The sequence below is a fragment of the Sus scrofa genome, chromosome 13, assembly GCF_000003025.6.
Source record: "Sus scrofa isolate TJ Tabasco breed Duroc chromosome 13, Sscrofa11.1, whole genome shotgun sequence".
Taxonomy (NCBI): Eukaryota; Metazoa; Chordata; class Mammalia; order Artiodactyla; family Suidae; genus Sus; species Sus scrofa.
In genome coordinates, this window is record NC_010455.5 from 6,691,865 (window position 1) to 6,708,997 (window position 17,133).

Below are 17,133 nucleotides of genomic sequence, written 5' to 3' on the forward strand. Positions count from 1 at the left end.
TTTTATTCTTTTTCTATTCTCTATTTCATTTTTTCTGCTCTAATAGTTATTATTTCATTCATTCTGCTAAATTTGGACTTAGTTTATTCCTCCTTTTTTATTTTTATCTATTTTATTTTTTAATAATGATTTTTATTCTTTCTATTATAGCTGGTTTATAGTGTTCTATCAATTTTCTACTGCACAGCAAGGTGGCCCAGTCACACATACATGTGTACTTTCTTTTTTCTAGTAGTTGCACCTGTGGCATATGGAAGTTCCTGAGCCAGGGGTCAAGGCATAGCCACTGTAGAAGCAACACTGGGTAGTTATGTTGTGAGCCACATGGGAAGTCCTATTCCTACTTTTTCAGTTGCTTGAGGTATAATATCAGGTTGTTTATTTGAGATATATTTTTTCTTTTTTTTTTTTAAAGTAGGCATTTATTGCTATGAATTTCCCTCTTAGTACTGTTTTTGCTGCATCCCATAAGTTCTGGGATGCTGTATTTTTGTTTTCATTCATCTCAAGACATTTTCTTTTTTTCTCCTGTACATTTTTAATCTATTTTTCTTTATTTATTTAGCTACACCCTTGGCATACAGAAGTTCCAGGGCCGGGGATCAAACCCACACCACAGCAATAACAATGATAGATCCTCAGCCCTCTCAGCAACCAGGGAACTCCTCAAGATATTTTATACTTTCTCTTTTATTTCTTTTTTGACCCATTGTGAGCTCAAGAGTGTCTTTGTTTAATTTCCCCATATTTATAAAATTTTTAGTTTTTCTTTTGTTATTGATTTCTACCTTCATTCTATTGTGGTCAGAAATGATATTTGCTATATATATATATTTGTCTTTTTGCCCTTTCTAGGGCTGCTCCTGTGGCACACGGAGATTCCCAGGCTAGGGGTTGAACCAGAGCTGCAGCCGCCAGCCTACGCCAGAGACACAGCAATGCGGGATCTAAGCTGCATCTGCAACCCACACCACAGCTCAGGGCAATGCCAGATCCCCAACCCACTGAGCAAGGCCAGGGACCAAACCCGCAACCCCATCGTTCCTAGTCAGATTTGTTAACCACTGAGCCACAACAGGAACTCCAAATGATACTTGCTATAAAGAAAATCCCTTCTTTAGAGGGATCATGATCACTGATTCCATAAGCTTTGCTTCATATCTTAAAAATTGCTGAAAGCATTTCTCTTACAGCAATATTCCCCAAGTACAGCTTAAGAAATGAATTTAGATGATACAGAAACCAAATTATCTTTTAATATTCAGATATTTATCCTAATATGAATTAGAAAATGAAACTTTCTATTTATAGCAGTGATTTCAATTTTCTTTCTAAAGAAATATTTGGAGTTTTAAAAGTGATTCCATTAAAAATATTAAGTACACATGAGTACAGCTGGTAAAAATATCATGAAGGTGAAAATAATACCCTAGTCTATTATCCATTGAATTTTCAGCTGCACCTGCTAGAGAAGTCACTAATACCACAAGGTAAAGAAAGTTATCATAAATTCTGGACCAAAGCTATAACTTAGTCTCTATTCAATGCCCACTAATTTAATCTAATTTTAAGATAGGCTGTACCCTAGCTGGTTAAATGATCTCATTAGCTAAGAGACTGTTGGCTATTATTTATTTCATTAATAGTTAGGTTTGTGTTCCTTTTGTTAATCCATGATTGTAAACAGGAGTATTCTGAGGGTAGGTGGTTCTATGGTTCATGTCAGTTTAAAAAAAATACTCTTCCAAAAGCCTGCCATCCTTCTACATATTATGGTTATCAAAATAATAGAAATATTTCAACCTGCTCATGTTGGTTTCTGAAAAATAGACAGAGGACAAAATATCTACAAAAGTTGTCTGAAAAGTCACTGTTGGATAGTATCATTATTTCCCAAGAATATCCAAAAGTTTATTGGCATTGGTGACATGGAAATGTCTTCTAAAATTCTCTAGACATGGTCTCTCTTTAATATAGTCACCCATCATTATTACAATGACACAATTCCTTCTATGGGGGCAATTCCAAGCCAGTAAGGAAATAAGAGAACAAATACACCAGAGGAAATAGTGCCAGGTGAGTAAACCATTAGGGATTCACTGCTTAAACAGTGAAAGCTAAAGGAAACTCAGATACGTCCCCAGGGTTGTCCTCTGGCAGGAGAGGATATTGCATGAAACTAAAGGTTTATTCACTAACTAAATTATACTTTAAATGTTCAGTAATTATTTCCTGAGTCATTCAATAAAGAAATTCAATAAGAAATTTGTTAGCAGTATATTCAGCCTAAATTTTTATTCCACTTTGAAAAATGCCAAATTCTACTACAAACACTGAGTATAACAAACATGGCTCTGAGTTTGACTTTTTCAAAAATCCAAAAGGGAGACGTTTCCATCGTGGCTCAGTGGTTAACAAATCCGACTAGGAACCATGAGGTTGCGGGTTCGATCCCTGGCCTCGCTCAGTGGGTTAAGGATCTGGCATTGCATGAGCTGTAGTGTAGGTCACAGACGCGGCTTGGATCTGGCACTTCTGTGGCTCTGGTATAGGCTGGTGGCTACAGCTCCGATTTGACTCCTAGCCTGGGAACCTCCATATACCACGAGAGTGGCCCAAGAAAATGGCAAAAAGACAAAAAAAAAAATCCAAAAGGGAAAAATGATACAAAGTGAGGGGAAAAAAAGCAGTCTTATCTCTGGATTGGCAAATGAAAAGAAAGAAAGTGGGGATGATACACAATAAGAAAACATCAGACTCAAGAGGATTATGTAAGTGATCTGTGAAATTAGACTATTCTTATAAAAGGTCTCCAGAACAATTTAAGTTTTGCTTTAGAATGGTCTGGAGGCCTTCAAAGATTGCAACTGATTAGTATGTCTTTTGGCTGTCATCCAACATAGAGGTAGTATGATTAAATAACAGGTGTGATTTATATGCAGTAAACAGATGTGGTTTGTGTAAGAAGCTCTCCAAATGGTTTTATTTCCAGGTTAGGTCAATGATCTCCTATTTACCTCCTAAGAGCCCAGTGGTTTCTTTGCCTTACTTATTTCTCAAGCAGCTAGTTCTCTTTTCCCATCCAACTTCTCCAACTAGCTCTTTCACTCTACTTATTACTTGAGCTTCTGCTTTCTTCCTCTCTCTTCCATATCCTTCCCATTTGTCTTAGTTCAGTTTCCTACAGAAATTCCTGCAGACTCTGAGACAAAGATTCATGTCAAAGTAGTTTATGTTAAAAGTGCAAGAAACACCTGTATAGGAGCAGGGAAAAAGATCAGGGAAGGGAAAGCAGTCAGGAAACAATATGTATCAGGTAAGTTAACACTGTGGGTACTGAACTTTAATTCTACAAGAAAGTCCTAGAAAATCATATAATATGTGCCTCAGATTTCTTCAGCTGAGTTCAAGGGAGCTAGAGTTCTGTACAACACCTCTCAGCAGACTGAAAGTAAAGGGATGGAAAAAGATATTCCATGAAAATGGAAACAAAAAGAAATCTGGGGTAGCAATACTTATACCAGACAAAACACATTTTAAAACAAAGGCTGTAACAAGTGACAAAGAAGGGCACTATATAATAATAAAGGCTCCAATCCAACAAGAGGATATTAGACTTGTAAATATTTGTGCACCCAACATAGGAGCACTTAAATGTATAAAATAAATATTAACAGACATAAAAAGAAAAACTGAAAATAACACAATAATAGTTGGGGACTTTAATATGCCACTTACAACAATGAATAGATCAGCCAGACAGAAAATCAATAAAGAAACATTGGTCTTAAAGAACACATTAGACCTGAAGTTCCCTTGTGGCACAGTGGGTTAAGAATCTGGGGCTGCTGCAGCTGTGGCACAGGCTGCAACTGTTGCCTGGGTTTGATCCCTGGCCCAGAAACTTCCACTTGCTATGAGTGCAGCCAAAAAAAAAAGAACACATTAGGCCATATAGACTTGATAGATACTTATAGAACATCCCATCCAAAGCAGCAGAATACACATTCTTTTCAAGTTCACATGAAATATTCTCCAGGATAGTGCAATATTAGACTACAAAACAAGTCTCAATAAATTTGAAAAGACTGAAGTTATATCAAACATCTTTTCAGACCACGATGGTATGAAATTAAAATCAACTACAAAAAGAACACAGAGACTAAATAAGAAGCTGCTAAACAATCAATGGATCAACAAAGAAAAAAAATACCTTAAGACAAGTGAAAACAGAAACAGAGTATACCAAAATCTATGGAACACACAGCAAAAGTAGTTCTAAGTGGGAAGTTTTTAGAAAAACAGGCCTTCCACAAGAAGCAAGAAATATCACAACAAAAAACTTAACCTTATAACTAAAGAAACTAGAAAAAAAAAAAAGCTCAAAATTAGCAGAAGAAAGGAAATAATAAAATCAGAGTGGAAATAAATGAAACAGAGATTAAAACAACGGAAAAGAAGTTCCCATCATGGCTCAGTGGAAACAAATCTGACTAGTACCCATGAGAATGCACTTTGGATCCCTGGCCTCCTTCAGTGGGTTAAGGATCCAGCATTGCTGTGACGTGTGGTATAGGTTGCAGACAGGATTGGATCTGCCATTGCTGTGGCTGTGGTGTAAGCCAGTGGCTACAGCTCTAATTTGACCCCTAGCCTGGGAACCTCCATATGCCACAGGTACAGCCCTAAAAAACCAACCAACCAAACAAACAAACAAACAAACAGGAAAAGATTGATGAAACGAGAAATTGGGTCTTTCAAAAGATAAACAAAATGGAAAATTTTTCAGCCAGACTCATCAAGATAAAAAGAGAGGGGGCCCAAAATAACACAAACAGAAATGGGAAAAAAAAGTTACAACTTACACCAAAGAAATACAAAGGATTACAAGAGATTACTAGTAACAACTGTCAAAAAAACTGGACAACCTAGAAGAAATGGACAAATTCCAAGAAACATAATCAAGACTGAATAAAGAATAGAAAATCTAACTGTTAGAGCTCATCAATGAATTTGGCAAAGTTTCAGGATACAAAATTAAAACACAGAAATTGATGGCATTTCTATACATTCACAATGAAAATCAGAAAGAGAAATTAGGGAAGAAATCTCGTTTACAATTGCATCCAAAAGAATAAAATACCTACCTAAAGAGACAAAAGACCTGTACTCTGAAAACTATAAGACACCAATGAAAGAAATCAAAGATGACACAAATAGATGGAAAGACATACCATGCTCTTGGAATGGAAGAACCAATACTATCAAAATGACTCTACTACCTAAGGCAATCTACAGAGTCAATGCAATCCCTATCAAATTACCAAGGACATTTGTCACAGAACTCAAACAAAATATTGTAAAGTTTGTTTGGAAGCACAAAAGAACCAGAATAGACAAAGACATCCTGAGAATGAAAAATGGAACTGGAGGAATCAGGCTCCCTGACTTCAGACTCTACTATAAAGCAACAGTCATCAAAACTGTATGGTACTGGCACAAAAACAGACATATAGATAAGTGGAACACGATAGAAAGCCCAGAATTAAACCCACACACCTACAGCCAACTAATCTATGACAAAGGAAGCAGGGATATACAATGGAGAAAGGAAAGCTTGTTCAATAAGTGGTGCTGGGAAAACTGGACAGCCACATGGAAAAGAATGAAATTAGGACACTCGTTAACACCATACACAAAAAGAAACTCCAAATGGATGAAAGACCTAGATATAAAACCAGACACGATAAAACTCCTAAAGGAAAACATAGGCCAAACACTCTCTGACATAAACAACAGCAACATTTTCTGAGACTACCTCTTAGAGTAATGACAGTAAAAACAAAAATAAACAAATGGGACCTACTCAAACTTCAAAGTTTCTGCACAGCAAAGGAAACCCTAACCAAAATGAAAAGACAACCCACAGAATGGGAGAAAATCTTTGCAAATCATTCGACTGACAAGGGATTAATCTCCAAATATTATAAACACGTCCTGTGGCTCAATACCCAAAAAAAATAAATAAATAATGCCATCAAAAAATGGGCTGAACAAAGTGCGTATAGAGGGAACATTCCTGAATATAATCAAAGCCATTTATGATAAACCCACAGCAAATATAGTACTCAATGGGGAAAAACTGAAAGCCTTCTCACTCAAATCTGGAACAAGACAGGGATGCCCACTCTCACCACTGCTCTTCAACATCGCTTTGGAAGTCCTAGCCACAGCAATTAGACAAACAAAAGAAATAAAAGGCATCCGTATAGGAAGAGAAGAGATCAAACTGTCACTGTATGCAGATGACATGATACTATACCTAGAAAACCCTAAGGACTCAACCCAAAAACTCCTTGAACTGATTAATAAATTCAGCAAAGTAGCAGGATATAAGATTAACATTCAGAAGTCAGTTGCATTTCTGTATACCAGCAATGAAACATTAGAAAAGGAATACAAAAATACGATACCTTTTAAAATTGCACCTCACAAAATCAAATACCACGGAATACACCTGACCAAGGAGGTAAAGGACCTATATGCCGAGAACTATAAAACTTTAATCAAAGAAATCAAAGATGTAAAGAAATGGAAAGATATTCCATGTTCCTGGATTGGAAAAATCAATATTGTGAAAATGGCCATCCTACCCAAAGCAATCTACAGATTCAATGCAATCCCTATCAAATTACCCAGGACATTTTTCACAGAACTAGAACAAACAGTCCAAACATTTATATGGAACCACAAAAGACCCAGAATTGCCAAAGCAATCCTGAGAAACAAAAACCTAGCAGGAGGCATAACTCTCCCAGACTTCAAGAAATACTACAAAGCCACAGTCATCAAAACAGTGTGGTACTGGTATCAAAACAACCAGACAGACCAATGGAACAGAATAAAGAATCCGGAAATAAACCCTGACACCTATGGTCAATTAATCTTTGACAAGGGAGGCAGGAACATCAAATGGGAAAAAGAAAGTCTATTCAGCAAGCATTGCTGGGAAACCTGGGCAGCTGCATGCAAAGCAATGAAACTAGAACACACCCTCACACCATGCACAAAAATAAACTCCAAATGGCTGAAAGACTTAAATATACGACAGGACACCATCAAACTCCTAGAAGAAAACATAGGCAAAACACTCTCTGACATCAACATCATGAATATTTTCTCAGGTCAGTCTCCCAAAGCAATAGAAATTAGAGCAAAAATAAACCCATGGGACCTCAACAAACTGAAAAGCTTTTGCACAGCAAAAGAAACCCAAAAGAAAACAAAAAGACAACTTACAGAGGGGAGAAAATCATTTCAAATGATGCAACGGACAAGGGCTTAATCTCTAGAATATATAAACAACTTATACAACCCAACAGCAAAAAAACCAATCAATCAATGGAAAAATGGGCAAAAGACCTGAATAGACATTTCTCCAAAGAAAATATACAGATGGCCAGCAAACACATGAAAAAATGCTCAACATCGCTGATTATAAGAGAAATGCAAATCAAAACTACCATGAGATACCACCTCACACCTGTCAGAATGGCCATCATTAATAAATCCACAAATAGCAAGTGCTGGAGGGGCTGTGGAGAAAAGGGAACCCTCCTGCACTCTTGGTGGGAATGTAAACTGGTACAGCCACTGTGGAGAACAGTTTGGAGATACCTTAGAAATCTATACATAGACCTTCCATATGACCCTGCAATCCCACTCTTGGGCATCTATCCGGACAAAGCTCTACTTAAAAGAGACACATGCACCTGCATGTTCATTGCAGCACTATTCACAAGAGCCAGGACATGGAAACAACCCAAATGTCCATCGACAGATGATTGGATTCGGAAGAAGTAGTATATATACACAATGGAATACTACTCAGCCATAAAAAAGAATGACATAATGCCATTTGCAGCAACATGGATAGAACTAGAGACTCTCATCCTGAGTGAAATGAGCCAGAAAGACAAAGACAAATACCATATGATATCACTTATAACTGGAATCTAATATCCAGAACAAATGAACATCTTCTCAGAAAAGAAAATCATGGACTTGGAGAAGAGACTTGTGGCTGCCTGATGGGAGAGGGAGGGAGTGGGAGGGATCTGGAGCTTGGGCTTATCAGACACAACTTAGAATAGATTTACAAGGAGATCCCGCTGAATAGCATTGAGAACTATGTCTAGATACTCATGTTGCAACAGAAGAAAGGGTGGGGGAAAAACTGTAATTGTAATGTATACATGTAAGGATAACCTGACCCCCTTGCTGTACAGTGGGAAAATAAAAAAATTATATAAAAATAAATAAATAAATAAAACAATTAATTCAGACCAAAAAAAAAAAAATGGGCTGAAGCTCTAGACAGACATTTCTCCAAAGAAGATATACAAATGGCCAAAAAACACATGAAAAGATATTCAACATCACTCATTATGAGAGAAATGCAAATCAAAACCACAATGAGGTACCACCTTACACCAGCCAAATGGCCATCATCAAAAAGTCCACAAACAATAAGTGCTAAAGAGGGTGTGGAGAAAAAGGAACCCTAGTACACTATTGGTGGGATTGTCAATTGGTACAACCACTGTGGAAAACAGTATGGAGATTCCTCAGAAACGTAAAAATAGAACTACCATTTGATCCAGCCATCCCACTCCTGGGCATCTATCCAGAGAAAACCATGAGTTGAAGAGACACGTGTACTCCAACGTTCATTGCAGCACCATTTGCAATAGCCAAGACATGAAAACAACCTAAATGTCCATCAACAGAGGAGTGGATCAAGAAGATGTGGTACATATACACAATGGAATATTACTCAACCACTAAAAGGAATGAAATAACAGCATTTTTGGCAACATGAATGGACCTAGAAATTATTATACTAAGTGAAGTAGTCAGACGATGAGACACCAACATCAAATGGTATCACTGACATGTGGAATCTGAAAAAAGGACACAAGTCAGAACAGATACTGACTCACAAACTTTGAAAACTTATGGTTTCCAAAGGAGACAGTTTGGGGGGTGGGGGGATGCACTAGGGCTGTGGCATGGAAATCCTATAAAACTGGATTATGGTGATCATTTTACAACTATAAATGTAATAAATTCATTGAGTAATTAAAAAAAATTTTAAAAAGTAGAAAATCTAAATAGACCAATTACTAATACTGAAATGGAATCAGTAATCAAAACTCCCAACAAACAAAAGTCCAGAATCAGATAGCTTCACAGTTATATTCTACCAAACATTTAAAGATTTAGGTGTTCCCTGGTGGCTTAGTGGTTTAGGATTTGGTTTTGTCACTGTTGTGGCTATGGTTCAATCTCTGGCCCAGGAACTTATGCATGCTGCAGGCATGGCTTAAAAAATAATAATAATAATATCCATCATTCTCAACCTATTCCCAAAAAAATGAAGAGGAAGGAGAACGTCAAAACTGATTCTATGAGGCCAGTACTACTCTAAAACCAAAACCAAGGCAAAGCCACTATAAGAAATCCTTCATGAACATAGCTGCAAATATCCTCAACAAAATAGCAAGCCAAATTCAGCAACTGCCTCTTTCCCAACCTTTTCTTCCATCTCTAACACCTTGCTCTCATACCACACACACCTCTTTCTCCTTGCTAACTTCAACTTCTACCTTACTTTTTTTAAGGTCACCTAATCTGGCTCTAAAATTTGGTTTGGACGTTGTTCCAGAAGCATTCCTTATTTTCTTATCTCCTGGATTTTCAATCTCTCCCCTTTTCACCACCTCATCTTTGTCCCTCTAATTCCCAATAATCTCTCAGAACTTGGATGCTACTGCTTCCTAAAACTTTCCCTAGACTACATTAAGTTTCTTTCCTATGAGACACACACTCTTATGGGTCTTTATCACACAATACTAGAGTTGGACACCCAACTCTCTGAATGCCATTTGTTGTGGGTGCTGTGATGCACTTCCCGGAAGCCTTCAGTAATAAAGGACTTAGTCTCGCAGTTTCTGGAAGAGTTATTGGCAGAGAGCTCTCTGCTATCAGTCACTTTGGGGATTATAGGAAACCATAGACTGAAAGGAGCCACCTTGCCCAAGGTCATAGCCCCTACCAGGGGTGACCAATAATGATGCAGATATATAAAGGCCCAGCCTTCTTGCCCCAGCAAAGAGCAACTCTGAAGGGGTTATTCTTCAGAATTCTTTGTATTTTGGCTGTGGTCTCCACTGAGACTGCATCGCAGTTCAACCTCTCCATCTATCCCTTCCCTTCCACAGATGCTGATTTTAAGAAAACTCCCAAATATACCTCCTGAATTCTAATACCTGTCTCTGAGTCTCTTTCCCAGGGAACCCAATCCAAAACACCATTTCTCTACCAACCCTCAGGCCTAGAATGGGGTGCTATTCAGTAAACATTGGGTTATTAAATATAAAATACAGATGGTGAGGATCTCGGTAGTCCAGAAACACTGAAACAAGAGGGGAACAAATCTGAGGGACTACTATTCAGTTGCTTAAAATTCCAGAGTTACAAAGGCTGGTCTACCTGCCCCTCTGACCCCAAACCTTTTGGATGTTGCTGTAATCTCAGCCGGTGGCTCCTTTGGGATGATTTAATTATATATGGACACACAGACTGGTTACAGGAACAAAATTCTGTCCTAGGTAACTAATGTTTCTGAAAAATTACTAGCAAATTAACTAAAAGAGTCCATTCTTAAATGACAAAAGAAGGGAAGGACATTCTAGAAAGATATTGTTGGTGAAGAACCAAAGACAAAAGCAAAAAAAAAAAAAAAAAAAAAAAATATATATATATATACATTCTTTATGGTTAAGAAGCAAAAGAATTTCAAACTGCCTGAAATTTACACAAGAGAGTGACGGGGAATGAGGTGGGAGTCAGGCAGGACTGAGTTATAGTAATAGAAAATTTCATTTTTTAAAAAATAGCATCAAAATATTTTAAACTTTCATTCAAGCTGATAATGACATTATTTACAAATCACATTAGTTACCTTTTAATTTTGATTTCATTTTCCAAAGAATAATTTTCCATTAAAATCATTAAATTAATATATCCTGAATTACTACTTCTAAATCTAATCTACTCCAAAAGATTGAATTATCTTTTCAGCACATTAGGCCCAGATATTTTCTTACCTAATTGTCATTTAATGCAAGAAATTAAGTCTATTAATAAGCAGAAGAAATGAAATATGATAGGTGGGTGAAGGCAAAATTTTGCTGTTTTATTGAACTAATAAAAATCATATATATAACAGTCTGATTCCAAATATTTTAAATTCTGTTGGAAGTTGAACATTTACAAAATTATCCTGTATCCTTCTAAAACTAAAGTACAGAAGCTTACACTAAAATATTCCTGCATTTTGTCCATGTGGCTACATCTAATAAGATAAACAGCATTCATTTGATTTACATCATAGCAGTTGCTATAATCTAAAATTTTTTTGTGCTTTATTTTTTCTATATGTCTCCCTCCCTCCCTACCTAGAATACCAGCTCTTTAAGAGCTGGAATCACATTTGTTTTTACTGTTGTCCTCCTGTGTTATCTCTAGTACCTAATGCAACACCTCACTCACAATGGACACTCAATAATTAACCGAGGAATAAGGATGAATGATTGAGGGAGTTCCTGTTGTGGCCCAGAGGAAACAAATCCCTCTAGTATCCATGAGGACGCAGGTTCAATTCCCAGCCTCGCTCAGTGGGTTGGGCTGTGGGGTAGGTTGCAGACACAGCTTGGATCACATGATTGCTAAAGCTGTGGTGTAGGCCAGCAGCTATACCTCTGACATGACCCCTAGCCTGGGAACTTCCATATGCTGCAGGTGCAGGAAAGGATGAATGACTGATCATTGTGAGCTGAAAAAAAAAGTCATTTTGGATGATTTCAATTATACTGCTTGCAACCTTACAGACAACTGTGTTGGAGCCACTGAAAATTTGGTTTTAACTTTCGATAATACCTTCTCAAGAGGAATGATGAAAGTCATGTCCATTTAATTCCCGCATGCTATTCGTGCCTCTATTGAACTATCATTCCCATTTGCAGGATAGAGTTGAGGAGAGGGATAATGGATGACATATTAACCCATTTTATTTTTTTATTTTAATTAAAAAAATTTTTAGGGCTGTACCCACAGCATATGGAAGTTAACAGGGTAGGGATTTAATAGGAGCTGCAGCTGCCAGCGTATGCCACAGCCACAGCAACATGGGATCTGAGCCATGACTGCAACCTATACCAAAGCTCATGGCAACACTGGATCCTTAACCCACTGAGCGAGGCCAGGGATCAAACCCGAGTCATGGTCACTAGTTGAATATGTTACTGCTAAGCCACAATGGGAACTCCCACATTAACCCATTTTATGAGTTATGGTTCTTTGGTAGCAAAGAGAAAAACCCAGTGGCTAACTTAAACAAAGGGGAATTAAGCCACCAAAACAAAAATGAAACAAAACAAAACAAAACCCAAAAAAAACCTCTATTGGGATTCTGACTGGAATATGTCTACAGACCAACTGGAGGAAAGCCAACAGATTAACTATGTTGAAACTCTTTTTTTTTTCTTTTAATGATTTTTATTTTTTTTTCCATTATAGCTGATTTACAGTGTTCTGTCAGTTTTCTACTGTACAGCAAGGTGACCCAGTCACACAAACATATATATGTTCTTTTTTCTCACATTACCATGCTCCATTGCAAGTGACTAGATATAGTTCCCAGTGCTATACAGCAGGATCTCATTGCTTAGCTATTCCACAGGTAACAGTTTGACTCCCCCAGACTCCCAGTCCATCCCACCCCATCCCCCTTCCCCAGAAACCATAAGTCAATTCTCCATGCCCGTGGGTTTCTTTTCTGTGGAAAGGTTCATTTGTGCTGTATGTTAGATCCCAGATATAAGTGATATCATATGGTATTTGTCTTTCTCTTTCTGACTTACTTCACTTAGTATGAGAATTTCTAGTTCCATCCATGTTGCTGCACTTTTATCTATAAAAATTTGTTATCTTGCATACACACTACTATACATAAAATAGGTAAGTAACAAGGACATACTTGTTACATTGAATAGAACAATGTTCTAAAATAACCCAAATGAGTAGCACAGGGAGGACTAATCAATGTTTTAAAATAACCTATGTGGGTAAAAAAGAATAGATATATGTATAACTGATTCACATTGCTGTAAACCTGAAGCTAATAACAACATTGCAAATCAACAATACCCCAATAAAATTTTTCAGAAAAAAATTTATCTCTTCCTTATGAGATTTTCTATATATATTTCAACAAGTTTTTATATTTTTATCAGAAAGGTATTACAGTCTCTTTTTATAATTATTTCTAGATTTTTTATACACATACACATACACATATATACATACAAGTGCATGTCAATATTTCAGTAATACTAATTAAAAGTTATATATTCTAAGTGGTTATTTGATATATACATAAAAATCTGGTTGAACAATGTGCATTGATTTTATAATCTGTATCGCCCAGCCATAGGTGTGTAACAAACCACTCCAGAACTCAACAGTTGTTCTGGTTCCTCTTTTTTGAAAGGAGAAGATATATAAAATCTTTCATGTCCATGAGACATGAGCCTTTTTGTCCATTATATTGTACAGACTATAAAGCTCAGTAATTGGTAGGTGGATTTAATCCTCAAGGCAAGCCATAAAATTCAGGCCTAAACCCTGTGCTAAGTGAATCAGGGATTTGGAAGACTGCTTTCCAAAACAGTCACTATATTTCTCCAATAATAATAATAATAATAACAATAATAATAATATCTTTCCAATATGCTTTTTTACAGTGTGACCTAACCATTAACTCATGAAGTAGTGGCACTTATGCCCCCTTCCTTTGAATCTGGGCAGAACAATGACTGCTTTGGTGAATGGAGTATGGGCAGAGCGACACTGACTTTAATTTTTAAATTTAAATTTTAGTTTATATTGAACTATAGTTGATTTACAATGTTTAGTTTCAGGTATACAGCAAAATGTTTCCACTATACGTGTACATATATCTATTCTTTTTCAGATTCTTTTTCCATTACAGGTTATTACAGAATATTGAGTAGAGTTCCCTGTGCTCCATAGTACATCCTGGTTGATTATTTTATATACCGTAGCCACTCTGACTTTTGAGGCCAGATCATAAAAGATGAGGCAGCTTCTGCCCTGTTCATGGAGACTTTCCCATTTAAAGATCTGAGCCCCCCTGAAAGCAGTCCAATTATCCAAAAGCCTCCTTGCTGGGAGGAAGCCAAGCCCCATGGAAAGAACATACACAGATGCTCTACTCGACTCACCCAGTCAGGTTTCCAGCCAAAAGCCAGCACCAACGTCCAGACTTGTGAATAAAGAGGCCATATTTGGAAATGGGACTCTAGCAGTCAGCCATCTGAATTTTCCCAGCTGAAGGCCCAAGTACCACAAAGCAAAAATATTATCTCCCCTCTGCCCTTCAATATCTGCCCTTATTGAATTACCAACCCAAAGGATTTGGGGGCATAATAAAATGGCTGTTATTTTAAATTAATTGCTTTGGGATGGATCACTACACAACAACAGTAAATGGAATGAGGGGTAGCCAAATCCTTCTGAGACCTCTGGTAATTGGGATTAAGAGTCTTATTTCTCATGTCGCAACAGAAGAAAGGGTGGGGGAAAAAACTGTAACTGCAATGTATACATCTAAGGATAACCTGACCCCCTTGCTGTACAGTGGGAAAAAAAAAAAAAAAAAAGAGTCTTATTTCTAAGTTTCGCCGAGAGTGAATCATGTCTGAGCAAAGCTATGGAGAATGCTAGTATCTAAATCCCAGCCTACTTGTTTGAAATTGAGAGGATTGTTTGCTCTTGAAATGGTGTACAATTAAGAATCAGGGCTTGCCCACTTAGAGCTAGATCTTTTGGGGTCTCTACTTCCCCCATCAAGGTCATAACACCTTTTGAGCTACTCCGGATCAAGAAAGCCAACAGAAAAGACAGTCATGCCCGCTGCATCTCTGAGGAACTGACACAGACACAGCCAAACTTCAAACTGGGCCTGGTTTTCTTACTTTAGCTTTACTTCATGTTTTCTGAAAGTATGCTTTGCTCAGCTACTTTTGTAATTTTTTTTTTAAAACCAGGACAACTTGAGAAAGAAACACACATGGGAGAAGGGAGAGACTGTTAAAAACACCCACTGTGTTGAATAATTAATTACTCCCCAAAATACGATTTAGCTGACAGAAGCTAAACAGAACTCAAGTTTTCTCTGGTCTTCCATGTTTTCATGTGGCCTGTTCCTTTTTGCTCCCTAAAGCAGCATCCCTCCAACTTTCTTCTCTGACTGCAACAAGGAAAAAATATTCACGAGCTTCCGTTTAACGTTTCCCACTTTCAAAGGAATTGCTCAGAATATCGCCCCAATAAATTCAGAAGATTTTCTTTAAAATGTTCTTACTCCAACATGAGTAATTCACACAACTATAAAAACCCAGCTCCCCATAAAAGATGATTATGTGCTAAAAGATATCACTTGATTGTAAAATCTGAAGTTGCTGAGTGGTTTGTGGAAGGGAGCCAAAATAATCCTTTCAGGGGAAATGTCTTTGCCATGTTTTCCTGAAATTGTTTGTTTCCACTTTGGAAGGAAGATGCATGTGTCTCACCTTCACAGTTGGAGGGACTTTACCTGGGAGGCAAGAATTCTAGCTGTCAGAATCCCGGAAGAGTAGCATTAATCCAAAGGCCTCTCCTTGGGAGACAAAAACATTCCCAAGCAAGGTAAGGCCACCACCAATTCCTTGGGCAACCCGCTGACAACCATAGAGCCTCCTTCTGGAATAAGAGGCCATGTGAAGTTTTTAGAAGTCTATTTGTAAAAATCAAACCCAGTTCACTTCTTTTAATGGGAACGGTCCAGCAACTTACAGCTTTACTTTCAATGGCTTCCAAATCTCAAAGAAAGATGTTCTGAGGAGGGAGAATTATTACAGGATGAATAGAACTAGGAAACTCAGACCCTGTAGAGTTGGTAACTCCATATGGTAGCTAGTCTCCAATGATATTCTGCAGCAGCCTCTCACAGCCCTGTGTGCACACATACTCTCCCAGGCAGAGGTGGAGCTGACACCATCACCCTGTGAATCTGTCTATTGCTTTGACCAACTGAATGATGAGGAAGTGGTGTTTTGACACATCTCAGACTTGTTCCTCCTTAAAGGACCCTTGAGCTGCCATGTAAGAAATCCAGGTTACCCTTTTGGAGAGGAGGATGAGAAATTAAGTGGAGAGAAAAGCTATAGGCAGGAGCTCTGAGCTACAAATATCAACCATTTATTGGCACTGTGGCTCATCAAATTATTGAACTTTCCTGAACCTCAATTTCTGAATTTGTGAAAATGAAGATAATACCCATTCACACTGTTGTGAAAGTCAAATTAAATCATTCTATCTTTTTTTAGGTTTATTATCAGACACTGAGAGTACATTAATAAATTATGAACACTGCCTTATAAGAGCCCACATTTTATAAGATGTATATAAAATCCCTGAGTTTAGTCGCAGTGTACATGTTGAAAAAAATAAATGATAAAACTAAAGACTCTCATACTAAGCGAAGTAAGTCAGAAAGAGAAAGACAAATACTATATGATATGATATCACTTATATTTGGAATCCAATATGCAGCACAAACGAAACTTTCCACAGAAAAGAAACTCATGGACTTGGAGAACAGACTTGTGGTTGCAAGGGGAGGTGGAGGGAGAGGGATGGACTGGGAGTCTGGGGTTAATACATGCAAATTATTGCATTTGGAGTGGATAAGCAATGAGATCCTGGTGTATAGCACAGGGAACTATATCTAGTCACCTCTGATGGAACATGATATAGGATAATGTGAGAAAAAGAATGTATGTGTGTGTGTGTGTGTGTGTGTGTGTGTGGTGTGTGACTGGGTCACTTTGCTGTATAGCAGAAAACTGACAGAACACTATAAGCCAACTAGAATGGAAAAAATTAAAATCATTAAAAATTTTTAAAAAATAAAAAATAATAATATGGTAGAGTTGTACAGACATT